Genomic DNA, 14,416 nt, shown 5'->3' on the forward strand with positions numbered 1-14,416 from the left:
GCAGCCATAGACAACACGGTTGCAAAGAGGATGGCTGTGACCAATGAGGCTTTATTTACAAAAACAAGCCGGCTGGGTTGGGCCTGGAGGATACAGTTTACCAAACCCTATCCTGTAATACTTGTAGTAGTTTCCTTATCCACATGAGGTAACCATGACCTTTCATGGTGAAACTCATCAAGGAAACTATTATCCTTTTACCTTTTTTTTTTCTTTTTAAAAATTTTCTATTGGATTATACCCCTGCAAAAGGGAATGGCAACCCTCTCCAGTATTCTTGCCTGGAGAAGTCCATGGACAGAGGAGCCTGGCGGGCTACAGTCCATGGGGTCACCAAGAGTCGGAGACACCTGAGTGACTAACACTCTGACTTTCATAGTTGATTTACAGTGTTTTGTTAGTTTCAGGTGTAGAGCAAAGTGAATCAGTTACACACACACGTATGTCCACTCTTCTTTAGATTCTTCTCCCACTTATTCCATTACAGTGTATTGAGTAGAGTTCCTTGTGCTATATGTCAGGTCCTTTTTAGTTAACTATTTTATATAGTAGTATGTCTATGTAAATCCCAAACTCCCAATTTATCCCTCTCTCTCTGACCCCATGGTAACTATGTTTGTTTTCTACATCTGTGACTCTATTTCTGTTTTGTAAATAAGTTCATTTTTACCTTATTTTTAGATTTCACATAGAAGTGATATCACTTTATCCATGATAAAGATCTATGATATCTTTATGATGATAAAGATCTATGATAAAGACATCACTTTATCTATGATAAAAGATACTATTATTTTTGATAAGAGACCCAGATCTATGGAGTTGGCCATCAGATGTGTTCATTTGCTATCCTAGTATTACTTATAACAAGTGATATGATAAATTATATAATAATAGATAACCAAAACAGTTTTCAGAAAATCATTAGGAAAAATATGCAGATTATTATACAACCACTAAAAAATGTTTACAGAAATCATTAATAACATATGTAAATGCTTATGATATAATACTAACTTTAAAATGAAGACAAAAATAACATACATACATAAGATATAAACTATATTTTAAAATGTACAAAGAAAAACTTAAAAGGAAAAATGTTAGTGACCACCCTAGATGCATAAAGTTATGGATGATTTTTAATTTCATCTGAATACTTGTATGAATTTTCTACTTTTTTTAAAGGGGAACTATACTGTTTTTAACATAAAAATATTTTCTAAGGAATTTTAAGGATGATATCCACAAAACAATCTAGATGAATCCCCTCAGTGTCAAGGAGCACTGAGCAGATGGACAATAGAAAAGCTTTCTAGGGACTTCCCTGGTGGTCCAGTGCTTAAGAATCTACCTGTCAATGCAGGGGACATGGGTTCAATCCCTGGTCTGGGAAGTTCCCACCCATCAGGGAGCAACTAAGTCCATGGACCACAACTGCTGACGCCGCCACAAGTAGACAGTAGATCCTACTCTCAGCAGCTAGAGAAAGCTCGAGTGTAGTAACAAAGAGCCAGCATAGACAAATAAATAAACTAACTTCGGAAAGAAAAGCTTTCTAGTTACATCCCAATAATTCAGAATGTGCAACAATTCCAACCAAAAACAGCTGCGCCAGGCAGGAGCATGAGGGGGTTGCACTAGGCAACAGAGTGAACCCCCAGTGGCTGTGGGCAGCAGGCTTTGTAGCATCAAAAGGGTGAAGTGTCCCTGGCTCCAGGGGAAGGATCCAGTAAGCTTGTTTGAATAAATCTTCGGGCCAGCAAGGAACTGAGAGAAAAGCAAGAACTACACCTGGTCTGTTTAACAGGGCTAAGAGACCTGGTCTCCAGGAGCAGAGTGGAAACCTTGGCTGTTGTCGTTCAGTCGAGTCCGATTCTTTGCGACCCCATGGACTGCAGAACCTTAGGGTTAGGCCATTTGAGGGCCTCCGGATTTTATCAATACCAAGGCAGCCTATAATATGAAACCTTAATTTTAGGCCTTACACCATACCCACATTAAAAATGGTGTTAATGGCAAAAGGGAAATCAAGAGGATTGACAGCAAGGAGATGAAGTAGAAGTTGCCATTGAATGAGGCAGACTAAAATGAAGGAGGGTCAGCCAGCACCTCCTGAGGGAAGGGTACCACTCTTTCCAGAATGCTTTGCACTCTTCAGAAGAATCTTTCTTATTTCAAGTGTATTGAAGAATTGGCAAGGCTGGTGTTTCTGGGAAGATCCTCAAGGGCAATATTTTAGGGCATTTGAGCTCATGAAGATGATGAACACTGGCAGGCTCCCATCCTGGAGCCTGTTCAACGCCTACCAGTGGGTCTTGGTAGTGTGATTTTAAATGCCCATAAAAATCAAGCTTTATTGATGGGGAAAACATAATATCCCTTTGGAAGTGGGCCCTGTTTTGTGCAAAGAGAGTATCCACAATGTTCCAACTATAGATAACTGACACAGGAGTCCTCTGGGGCTATCTCAGCCTCAAACGTAAATGTCCGAAGAACTCATTAAAAACAGCATGATTGGCATCTAAGTTATGTTGCTTTTGCCTGCATTTCAGATGCCCCTTTGGGTCAGAGACCAAATTATTTTCACTACGTGGGATCAAAAGAAGTTTGTAGTTCTTTTTCAATTTGCTTTGGGCACATGCATGTGTATCACTATTATTTTTTATCTTCAACTCATCAAGATTGAATTATTTTCTGTACATTTACATCCTCACACAGGAAAGAGGGGGTGAGTATGGAGGTTGAAAGCCCCTTGACTTGCTGGGGAGATGGGCAACCTTGTGTGTAGCACTTGGAAAGGGATCTCCTATCTGCCCTGCCCCCCATGTATGTGTGCACACACGTGCACACACAGAACACACACATGCACACAGTTGTACACTAATGCCCTCCACAGTGGGCGCGCAGCCTAACTTTGCTACTTGCCACCCTCTTCTGTCACTCCTGCCGGGAGGACATGGGCAGACATCACTGTGTCTTCCTCCCGGCAGCCCTTCTGTTTGGGATGCTGTTCCCTGCCCGTCTCCTCTCACCTTCACCTCCTTCCTCACTGTCTTTTATGGGCTGACCCATAGCCACCCTTCGGAGCTCACTTCCTCAGAGAGGCACCAATTTTAATTAGAATCCTGTATTTCTTGTCCCGTCACCCTCTGTGTGCAGAGATGCCCTGGGTGCAGTGCACACATAATTCCAGACTGTAGTCCAGACACCCAGGACCCCGTATTCCTGATGTTCCACCATGAGCCCCTTCCAGGCATGCACAGGAGCCTTCCCTGGGTCCATTCTCCTGAAGGCAGAGCCGTGAGCAGTGAACACATCACCAGGCCTGAGGGAGTGATCTGTGGATGGAGCGGAGTGGGGCAGAGACTAGGGAGAGAGCAGTGGGGTACAGGTGGTCGTCCTGCAGGTAGGAAGGGCAGGCCTGAGGGCACCCCCTGCTTTGAACCCTCAAGGACTCCTCCCTGCCCCCAGGAAGTCATCTAAACTCCTCAGAGTCTGATGTGAGGCCCTTTTCTTTCCACACTTCATCTCTTGTCGCTTCTCCTGGCTTCCCTCTCAAATTGGCACTCCAGACGTACTGAATACCTACCCTCCCCAGATAATTTACCTTATTCTAGCATTACTTCTTCACTTTCTGATCCCCTTCCTTCGATCTGCTCCTTGAGGGTCAGCACCAGGATTCACCATGCACTGATGTCTCCCCAGCACCCAGGGCTGGGCTCAGCGCAGAGCAGGCTCTTGGGAAGTATGTGTTGGGGGGTAGGGGGTGGAGGAGCTGGATTTGCTGCCTGTGGGATCACAGCACAGAACCCCTCAACAGCCCCGTCTATACTGCCAGCCTCTGAGAGTGCTACTTGCTGCAGGCTGGGGCTGGGACAGGGAAAAGAGAAATTAGGGGTTAAAGAGCATATAGGTAACAGGAAATGTTCACATGGAGTCAACAGTGAGAACAAGACCTTGTTAGAAGTTCCTCCAGAATCAGAAGCTCCAGACTCCATGCTGTCTCTGCCATGAGCTTGCCGGATGGGCTCTAATTCAAGGGATTGCCCTGGGGTCTCAATTCGGAACTTCCTTAAGCTCTCGGTCTAGGACACTGCTGGGTACATGGCGAATCCTGCCTAAGGAATGCAAAGAAATGCTTTAGGTTAATTAAAAGCACACACAAAACATATCTGCAGTTTTTTTTCCCATGTGCTGCCACCTTTTTTCTTTCCATTTAGAGAACATGTTCCGGCATAGTCCTGGGTTTAAGCTTTTGTAGACATGTATATCATTTCAGTTCTGGTTCCACCACTTACAAGCTGTCAGAGGTCAGCCAAATTTTTTGGTAAAAGGACAGAGAGGAAATCGCTTAGGCTCTGCAAGCCTGAACCTGTCAACCCTGCCTTTGTGACACAAAAGTGCCACAAACCATGCATAACTGAGGACATGGTCGTGTCCCAATGAAACTTTATTTACAAAAGCAGACAATGAGCTGATTTGGTCCACTGGCCATAGTTGGCCAACCTCTGTCCTCAGTGGTCTCATGTATATCAAATTTCATCTGAAAAAAAATTGAGGGATATAATATCTACTTTCTAGCAGTTGAAGCAATATTATATGAAATTCCCTTGACATTTTTTAACAAACTAAATCACTAGAGAAATATACACTAGTAGTAGTGACAGTAATGTAAATGTATTATCGTTTCATTAATAAATCACATTTATTAAGTACTCCCTGTACACGAGGTGCAGTGCTTTTATTATTTTCCTCACTCCTCACTAAACATCTCTCAAAAGAAAAAAAGAAAGCATCACTCTCCAATTGACTGATAAGGAAACAGAGGCTCGAAAACAGGCTCAAAAGTTACACAGGTGGGTGGAGACAGGGCTGAAGTTTAGCTAAGAGCGGTTTTCACATCCAAAGCAGTGGCCTCAGAAGAAAAAAAGACAGAAATGGAAATGTGTGAGGGGTGAAAATAGGCAAATAGATGAACAAATGGGCATACACAGACAGGTCCCAGTTGTGTTTAGGAGAACCGGACCAGGCAATACTCCTTGGTTATGGAAAGATGGCTGATAGTTGCCATGGCATCTGGAGCAAGACACTTTCCTAGGCTTCTCCTGGGCGGGGCCCCAGATTTAAATCCTAAACAAGACAAGCTCCGGATGGTGGGCTCTGCTAGCAGCGGAGGGCCGGCCTTCCTCAGTCACAAGATAGCCCTCCAGAACTTTCTGGGCCTGCCTCAGTCCCCGGGAAGGCTGCAGCAGCCGGTGCCACTTGAGCGCCGAGTCCCCTGCCTGGAGGAGGCCGGATTTAGCAATCTGTCACACACAGCCCGCCTCATCGTGACACGGGGCTCCGAGATGCAGGCAGCGCAGGCAGGCAGAAAGGCATCTTTCGGCAGCGCGCAGACAGGGATTAGAGAGGCCGGGGGAGGATAATGATGCCATTTGCTTTTCTATAAAGTGCGTGTCAGGAGGAAAGGATTAAGCTAATTGAAGAAATCTCCAGCACTTACGTCAAAGGTGGCTGCAAAGCGATTGCTTTATCTTGCATCTCACCTGCTTCAGAGACCCAGCTCGAGGAGGCCTACCCACGGCTCCACTTTGTCCCCGGCAACTCTTTTCAGAAATAGTTTGAGTTGGCGTTAGCCATTCTGCAAAGGAGAGAGGAGCTAAAAATAAGCTCATGAGAAAGCGGATCCCTCCCTGCCCTTTTTTTTTTTTTTTAACTTCCAAAGCTTACATGGAATTTCCCAGAGAAAGATGAAGAGCTGGTTTTCCTGAGCTGATTTTACATATCTGTGTACATGTAACAGGCAAAATAAATGTCACTGAGGGTGTATATACTGCACTGGGACAGGTGGCCGCCATCACAGACATTTTTTTTTGTCTTTCTGGAACATTACCTTATGCTCCTGGGAGTTGTATTGCATGCAAAGAGAAAGCACAGACTTCAGAATCATTTATCACTCGTCTCCCCTCCTGTAACACCTTGAGTCCCAAACATCTCCAAACCCAGAACCAACCTGAAAGGCATAGGCTTTTGTCTTCTGTCACACAAAGGCAACTCGGTTTTTGAGGTTGCCAGGTGACAGATTTTTGCATCCTCTATAATGAAATTGGAAACACAGCAAATCATCAGAAGGGTTTCCTCCTTCTTTTAGTTCAAGGTATTATACTACACCTACTCAAATAATGGGCTTCCCAGGTGGTTGAGATGGTAAAGAATCTGCCTGCAATGCAGGAGACCCTGGAGAAGGGAATGGCAACCCACTCCAGTACTCTTGCCTGGAAAATTCTATGGACAGAGGAGCTTGGCGGGATAGAGTCCACAGGGTCACAAAGATTTGGACACAATTGAGTAGCTAACACCTTTCAAATAATATTTGACAAATGGCTGCTATTTCCCAACGAATAAAATATCACATCTGAAAAATATAATCAGCTGCTTAATTTTTACCATGATGCACTCTTTGACTGTCTTAGAAAATGGATTGCCTGACGAATTCAGAGATGTTTGTTTGAGTGCTTGGGACTGGAAACCTGGCTTCATTCTTTGTCACTCTCTAGTTTTTTGACCTTGAGTGAGTTATTTCGACTCACTTTGATTTCTTCGTTGGTATCATGAGGAGGTAACACTGCCCACGTTGAGTTTTGTGAAGGTTACACGAGATGGCTCAAGAAAGGCAGAGAGGAGGCAGTCAGGAGTGGAAGCTATCCTCGTAGTCATCATCTGCCAGAAAGGCATAAGGTATTGTATTAGTCAGGGCTCTTCAGAGAAACAGAACCAACAGGATGTAAATACGTATGTATACAGAATAGAGAGGCAGTGAATTTTAAGGAATTGGCTCCTGCAGTTGTGGGGGCTGGCAAGTCCAGAATGTGCAGGGCTGGCTGTCAGGCTGGAAATTCCTGCAGGAGTGAACATTACAGTCTGGAGTCCAAAGATAGTCAGGAGGCAGTATTTCTTCATCTTCGGAGATCTCAGCCTTTTTTTCTTAAGGGCTTGGACTGACTGGCTGAGGTCCACCCCCATTACAAAGGGTAATCTGCTTTACTTCAACTCTATTGATTTCAATGTTAATCACATCTTTAAAAAATATATTTTTACAGCAACATGTAGACTGGTGTTTGACAAACAACTGGGCACCGTAACTCAATCAAGTTGACCTGTCAACCATCACAGGAATGTTATCTCTTACTACGGAAATGGGCTTCCCTGGTGACTCAGTCAGTAAAGAATCTGCCTGCAATATGGGAGACCTGGGTTTGATTCCTGGGTTGGGAAGATCCCCTGGATAAGGGCATGGCAACCCACTCCAGTATTTTTGTCTAGAGAATCCCCAGAGGCAGAGGAGCCCGGCAGGCTGCAGTCCATGGGGTCACAAAGAGTCGGACACAACTGACCAACTCAGCACAGCCCACACTACAGGGAAATCCTAGCTAACCAAGCAGCAAGCATGGGATAAACCGTAGGTCAGCAACACACACATTTATAAAGGCACAGCAACAGCACAAAAGGCGCGACAAACCATCGCCTGCTTAGCGCATTCGTCCCAGGACCTATCAGAAGCCAAGAAGGAGGAAGATCCCCCTTAGGCCTCTCTTAGATCTTAGACCTTAGACCTTAGATCTTAGACCTGAGGCCTCTCTTAGATCTTAGACCTATCAGAAGCCGAGAAGGAGGAAGCGCCCCAGCTGGCCTCCCTTAGAGCTCGTGTCCCGGTCCCAGCCTTCTCTGCCCCGGATGAGTTGCAGTTCTCAGGCAGTTCCCCGGATGTCTCCAAACTTCCTGAGCTGCAACTCATAATAAACACATCAACCCTGCCTCCCGCACAGGGAAACTGTAAGAGTCAAACGAGGCAACTCTTGGAAGGGGCTTTGTAAGTAAACCATGAAGAGTCCTGATCAACACATTATCTATCCTACAGGGACCTAATGTCCTTCTGGACAGAGGGAGCCCAGTTATTTGTACCAAAACAAGTAAAAGGCAACTCTCCCAGATCATAAATTTGACCTAACTCTAATATTAGCTGATATCATTAATATTTTCAATTAAAATGAATCTTCTCACTGCCTTAGAATTTCAAAGGGTTTTGGGGGTGCAAATTCAGTGACTGAGTTGTCTGAACACTTATCTTTTTTCCCCTGTCTCAATAAATTTTCACTGCATTTGGGCAGAGGTCAAGTTTCCAGGTGGTACCAGTGGTAAAGAACCTGTCTCCCAATTCAGGAGACGTAAGAGACATGGGCTCAATCCCTGGGTCAGGAAGGTTCCCTCAAGGAGGGCATGGCAACCCACTCCAGCATTCTTGCCTGGAGAATCCCTTCGACAGAAATGCCTGGCAAGCCACGGTGCACAGGGTTGCAAAGGGTCAGACACGGCTCAAGCAGCTTAGCACAGCACAGCCCAAGTATTTGAGCAGAAAGTATTTCGTTGCATTTGAGCAGAGCTCAAAGCAGCAGGTCTAACAAATGTGTGTTGTAGGTGATTCATTCATTACAGAGATGTTCATGGAGCCCTCGCCACGTGCCAGGCACCACGCTGGGCTTTGGCTGGAGTGGGTGGGGACTTGAAGTGCTGAGCCCAGCCATAGCATAGTGTAAGTGCTCGACAAAGGCCAGCTATTTATTATTTGTTCATAGCTATTATGCGGTCATTTTTGAAAAAAAAAGACAGGATTACTGCTTTAAAATATAGATAAATATGAGCCAACCTTCCTGCCAACCTCGGCAGGTTTTCTAGGCCTGCAACTCAGGGTCCCTTCAATATCACTCAGAAGTCAGGGGACCAGGAGCCCAAATTGAGGCAATCATCCTTTGGAGAACTTCACCATCAAAGGAAATTGTCCTGTGTTGTCTCTTAGAACACTTCACACTTCATTGGGAAGCTATAAAAACAATTACCAGGTCATTAGTAAAGGTTATTATTATTTTTTTAAGATCCAAAAGCATCTCTTCCAGAATGACCTTAACCAGCCTTGCAGTGAGAGACAGTTGCTGCAATGGAAAGAGGGAGAACTTTGGAGTGGAAACTGAGGCTCCCAGCCCTGGGTGCTTAACCTCCGAGCCTTGATTTCCTGAATCCTGTGCTGAACTAGGAGCCCTTCCTGTATCATTGGGCTATTTGTGCCGTTGAAATAAGGTGACTTTGGGAATAAGACCCTACATTATCCTGGGCACTTAGAAACCACCCTGTAAATGAAATTCCTTCCTTTCCCTGGTTCCATGTTGCATGTGTTTGAGGTCAGAGGTATGAATGGATAAAGCAGGAAGGATTGAAATGGACATTAGATCCATCAGGATAGGTTAGGTTGTGCTACAATAAAAACCTGAAAACCTTAGCAGCTGACAACAATTGAGTTCAAATTTCTCTCTCATGCCCCATGTCCATCATGAGGGAACTCTACTAGCCAGAGCCACTCACAACCCAATAGAACCTTGGCAAATGTGCCATTTTGTTACACGATTCCAAGATCACAGAGGGGTAAAAGGGAATATGATGAATTGTGTGCTGGCTCTTACAGTTTCTGCCTGGAAGTGATACATGTTAATTCTACTCACATTTCATTAACTAAAGCAAATCATGTAGCTACCCTTGAGGTCAACAGTGTAGGGATGTACCATGGCATGGACTGGAGGTGTAGGAATGGACCATTGTGTAGGAATTTGGACCAAGCCAATGCCCATTCATAATAAAAGTAGGTAGAAATCCAGCAAAAGTTGAGGCTTTGAATGTGGTATATCCTATCATATCAACTCGAGATAAATATTTTTCTGTTCCAGATTCATATGAGGATCTGATAAAAGGTATAGGATCCCTCCCCAGTGAAAAATACTCTTGAAACATAAGTGGGAAAAAATTACATGCAAGGAACTAATCTCATTAGAAATGTATTTACTTCATCTATGATCAATCTTTAAAAAAATCATTTTTCTCACTTTTATTTGATTATTCAAAAATTAATGATTCATTCCAGGAAGAAAAATAAGAACAATAAAACAAAAGTCAATCTTACATCTTCTCAAAGGTAAATTTCAGTTTTAAAAACATGATATTCATCTTGAAATAGATGAAATTGAAATTGTAATATACAATTTGACATGATCTGTACATGACATATCAATACCCAACCAGTTGGTTTTTCCTTTGGAAAATATTAAACGTTAACTCACAAGAGAATCAGAGCCCCTAAAGCTTTTGGCCATTTGAGAGAAGACTTATACCAAGAACAACGGCATTGTCCAAGACAAGGTTTGAAACACGGATCCTAATATTAGAGGGCAAGTAACAAAATATTTAGCTAAAGTTATTTAGATCCTAGGAATGCATTTTTAAACAAGGTAATCCAAAGTTAGGGAGTTCCAGTGATAGTTTAGCAGCTCAACAAGATCAGAATTCTGGGTCAACTTCTCTACAATTCTCTTGGCCTCCTCCTCATGGTCACAAAGTGGCTGCAGAAGTTCCAAACAACACATCTTCATAGGTTTTGTTGGTCAGTCACTAAGTCATGTGTGACTCCTCGCAACCCCATGGACTTCAGCATGCCAGGATTCCCCGTCCTCCACTATCTCCCAGAGTTTGCTCCATCTCATGTCCTTTGAGTTGATAAGGCTATCTAACTGCCTCATCCTCTGCTACCCTCTTCTCCTTTTGCCTTCAATCTTTCCCAGCATCAGGGTCTTTTCCAGTGAGTCAGTTCTTCACATTAGGTGGCCAAAGTACTGGAGCTTCAGCATCAGTCCGTCCAAAGAATATTCAGGGTTGATTTCCTTTAGGATTGACTGGTTTGATCTCCTTGCAGTCCAAGGGATTTTCAAAACACTGTATTAAAAGAAATGTCAACAATTCCAAAGTTAGGTTACTATTTGACAGAGGTATGCTTCAGTTTTCTTTATCTGCTCCAAGTCCCAAATAAACTAGGTCAAATCCACACAGTAAGGACTTCCTCAAATCTCACTAACTATACGTGACTATTATTTCATTTGAAAGGCATGAATAAAAAATTGTGGAAGATGTTTTGACAAAAGAATTTTGTTCTGAGACAATACAAGTTTAAACATGGTTTTGGCCTTTTAAAATCAAGCCTTCTCATGAAAAATGTTTGCCTTATCCAGTGTATTTTCAAGGTGGACAGACATAATTTTGCTGTGCTATGGACACTGCAGCATTTTAAGGGGAGTGGTGATGGGAGTCCTTATCATGCTCACTGATAAAAAAAAATCAAAACAAAGAATATATGTAAATGTGGACATCACTTCTTTTTCTTGATATTTTCCAGTTAAGCTGGGCCTAACACACCCAGTGATGGGTGTGTTGTGGTCCATTTCTATCAGTGGATGCTCCTCTCGCCAACAGGAAGTCAGGGTAATGGCTAGTATGTCTATTATCAAGTAATACCCTTCCCATGCAACATTTGTTTGTAATGAAGCCACACATCAAAAATATGTTTACATTTACAATAAATACAGCCGTCTCACAAAGATAATTTACAAAGTGACACCAAAGAAAATCTAAGAGAAAAGACTAATCTTTCCATCAGTACATCTTTCATGGACCACAGGTTAAGAAATCTGCTTATGAATAATTTACTTCTTTTCCTACTGGGACAGAATGGGAAATGCTACTCTCAGAGTTCTGCCTTGAAGAGTCAGGACATGCTAAGAAGTTAGGATGCAACTGGTTTTCAACCCTTCACTCATCACTTGCTCCAAGGGTAGACAAAACGGGTTTGAGAGAAAGGAGAGAGAGTGAGGGTCTCTTTGATGCACTCAGTGGAGGATGGGAAGTATAGTCTTCAGTGAAGCACACATGGTCATGGGTTTGAATCCTGCCTTCCCCACTTTCTACCACTGGGACCTCTTTTCAATCAATTATTCTCTCCAAACTTGAATTTCTTTCCCTGAAAAAAATGAAAGACATCATTACCCTCAGGGGGCCTGAGCACTTAAAATGACTAAAATTGATATTGTGTTTATGATAGAAAGTGAATGTTTTATTATTTAAGAATGACTTGTGAGCTAATAGGATGAGCCTAAGTTTCTACTCACAGGCAGGAAAAGAACCCACCTCTTCCCCCAGGGAGTACATTTAATGGGAAGACAGGAGAATGACAAAGTTGGTATATAATTCTATCCCCTAGACCATTCACAGCATCTGTTGCCTACAGAAATTCAAATAAGAGGTAAGTTGAATCCTCCCCCCACCACCCCCTCATCACCCTGGGCATTCTGTCCCTCGTTACAGGCTGCAGCAGGGAGAGTAATCAAGACTCACAATTGTAGACAACTCACATCAGCCCCTGGGCTCTGGATGCCTCAGCTTAGCTGTGGCAAAAAGCAGGATGGACAAGACACTTGGTTTCTTCACCTTGGATCTGTTCAGGCCAGAGGAAGTACCAATAGCCATATCCAAGCTCACAACACATCTTAGGCCAGTCACTCAGCTTCTTGTCTTCTCCCACCCTTTCCATTTACCTTATTTGCATGTGATTTTGCTCATTATAACATCACTAGGGCGAGCAGAAGAATGTGATTACCAGGACACCCAGTGTTGAAGCTGGTACCATTCATTCTTAGCTGAGACCACTGACCGACATGATCAGTCTCCAGCTGGGTCCTGAACTCACGTCATCTTGTGGTTGACAGATTGTAGAGTCTTACACATTTTCACCATATTGCTAACATGTCTAACTAGCCTAACATATTCCTTTATATTCTACTTATTGAATATATTCATTTCCACATACACAAGCATATGGTTCATTATGTGTAAAAATAAATATAGGTATTCATATATGTGTGAATATACGCAAACCACCTTATATACACCAAATAGATTTTATGTGCTTATTATTTAACCTAATAAATATTTCTTATTCCTGTACAACAGATTAAGATCTTAAACACTAGCCATCCATCTCCCTCTTACTATAAGAGTTCTGATAAATGTTTACCTCCCTTTATAAGAAACCTGCTCTGCATTTTTCTGTGTACTGATAGTACTTCATGTTTCCTACCCAAGACGTCAAAGAAATTGGATCACACTTCTGGCAGGGCCAGAGCCTATGCAAGTCAAAAGTTGCCAAGGATTCTGTGAACTCCTGGGTGACCTTAGGTTCCTGAGGTCGCCTTCAGGTTCCATAATCTTCTCATGCTGCCTCCCATCTGCTGCCTGATGTGACGTGAAACTCAGCACCCTCCTCAATTCCCTTTCTGTGGTCACTCACATCAAACCTAAGAGGAAAATATTATCTGAGAATACAAATTCATGGCACTTTCCCCACCCCCTCATCCTTAGTTAACAGGGCAAATTCTGAGATGTTTTATTCTGCATTTTTCTGTCTTATCCTTTCCAACCCCTTCCAGGCCCTTTGCAGGCAGTTCTGGGTACCCTGTGGGTTAGGAAGAGATGAGGCGTCAAAAGTGGGGATTGCATCAAGAAAGGCAGAGCTTTTTCTCAAAGAGAGAGAGTGAAAGAAAAGAGTAAGAAAGTGATGAAAAGGAAATGACAGGAAAATTAGAAATATTCTTTTGAGTTGAGTACCAGAGAAAGTGGATCCTAACATGTAGTTACTTACTTGCCATTTTTACTATTTATTTACAAGATTGATGTAGCTTTTCCTATGTGTCAGGTACTGTTTTGAGGGCTTGACAAAGGTTAATTCATTTCACTCTCATCGCCATCCTAATTAGTAGGTACTACAATCATCCTCATTTTACAAATGAGAGACCTAAACCACCGGCTTCCCAGGTGGTTCTAGTGGTAAAGAACCCGCCTGCCAACGCAGAGGACTTAAGAGACGCGGTCTGATCCCTGAGTCAGGAAGAGCCCCTGGAGAAAGGCATAGCAACCCACTCCAGTATTCTTGCCCAGAGAATCCCAGGGACAGAGGAGCCTGGCAGGCTACAGTCCATAGGGTCGCACAGAGTTGGACGTGACTGAATCTGCTTAGCATAGCATGGCGCAGCAGAGCCTAGAGAGGTTAAGTGATTCAGCAAAGCTCTCACGGCCTATAAGTGGCAGGACCAAGTTCAAAGTCTCAGGCTGCGTGACCCAAGGTCCATGCTCTCAGCATCCCTCTGTATCTCTACAGTCCTTCTCATGAGGTTGTATGAGATTATAGGCATTCGAGTAAAGCTTGGAATTAGGTACTCATCTTGGCTAGCATAACGTATTTGCCCACGACATCAACTTGAGACTGGGTCATGTGGGGCCCTGGAGCGTATTCGGCTTTTAAAAGAGCACTTGAGGAAGGGTGGTGGGGGATAAATTAGGGGTTTGTGATTAACAGATACACACTATTATATATAAAATCGATAAACAACAAAGACCTACTGTATGGCACAGGGAACTAAATTCAGTATCCTGTAATAAACTATAATGGAAAAGAACTTGAAAAAGGAATTTTATATATATATGTATA

General features: G+C 43.2%; 1 long non-coding RNA gene across 1 annotated transcript; it reads right to left on the minus strand.

Annotated features, from left to right (window-relative positions):
- Window positions 1-1,249: 1,249 nt before the first annotated feature.
- On the minus strand, window positions 1,250-5,640 carry LOC122422062. The gene is made up of 3 exons (XR_006263718.1): window positions 5,507-5,640; window positions 3,611-4,121; window positions 1,250-1,956 (listed from the first exon to the last, which is right to left on the minus strand). It is a non-coding gene; the product is annotated as an uncharacterized LOC122422062 (long non-coding RNA).
- Between the last annotated feature and the right edge of the window lie 8,776 nt (window positions 5,641-14,416).

Source organism: Cervus canadensis, chromosome 19 (genome assembly GCF_019320065.1).
Source record: "Cervus canadensis isolate Bull #8, Minnesota chromosome 19, ASM1932006v1, whole genome shotgun sequence".
Taxonomy (NCBI): domain Eukaryota; kingdom Metazoa; phylum Chordata; class Mammalia; order Artiodactyla; family Cervidae; genus Cervus; species Cervus canadensis.